Source organism: Trypanosoma theileri (assembly GCF_002087225.1).
Source record: "Trypanosoma theileri isolate Edinburgh chromosome Unknown TM35_Tth_17_V1, whole genome shotgun sequence".
Taxonomy (NCBI): Eukaryota; Euglenozoa; class Kinetoplastea; order Trypanosomatida; family Trypanosomatidae; genus Trypanosoma; species Trypanosoma theileri.
Genome location: NW_021639859.1, coordinates 511,857 through 512,570, shown reverse-complemented (window position 1 = coordinate 512,570; position 714 = coordinate 511,857).

Sequence of the window (714 nt, the reverse complement as noted above, 5' to 3'; positions counted from 1 at the left end):
TAATGCATTTCATCGATTAAATTCATTTTCCATTTTTTCTTCCACAGTCTCTCCATTAAAAAAAATATCTGAAAAGCCTCTACATTGATTCATCAAATGAGCATAAAAATAAAAGTAAAAAAAGAAATATATATTCACTATATTTCCCATAAGGAAGGGAAAAGGGGATTTATTTTTTGATGATGGCACCCGCCCCAACGTACCTAGAAAGGTTTTCCCCATATCATTATGAAAAAATAAGAAAAAAAGGGTGTGCACTCAACCACACACCTTTTTTTTTTCCTTTCGCACGTTCTACAATACCCATATTTTCCGTTCGCTCGTACATCGATTAAAAGATAAAAATAAATTAAGTAAATATGCCTTCTTTTCGTCCCTCTACGGTTATATATTTATTTTTCTTTTTCATCTACACCTCAAAAAAGAAGCAGCGGCAATACGGTGTGAAGAGTAACTGCCAAAAACATTACTTTAATAAGGTGTGATCCTGCTGTATGCCACGCTGCATCCCCATTCGATTCATGTACAGTATCCATCTCGTAGAAAGAGACTCTGGCCGAGAGCGGTGAGTTTATATTAGAGGAGAAGAGGGCAACTCCAGAATAGTTATTGGGAACGTAAACACGACCCGTCAGCGACTCCAGGCCATCGTCCTTGAAGACCTGAACGATGGTGTCATCCACAAATACTCGCAGTTGTACCCTTGTGCCATTT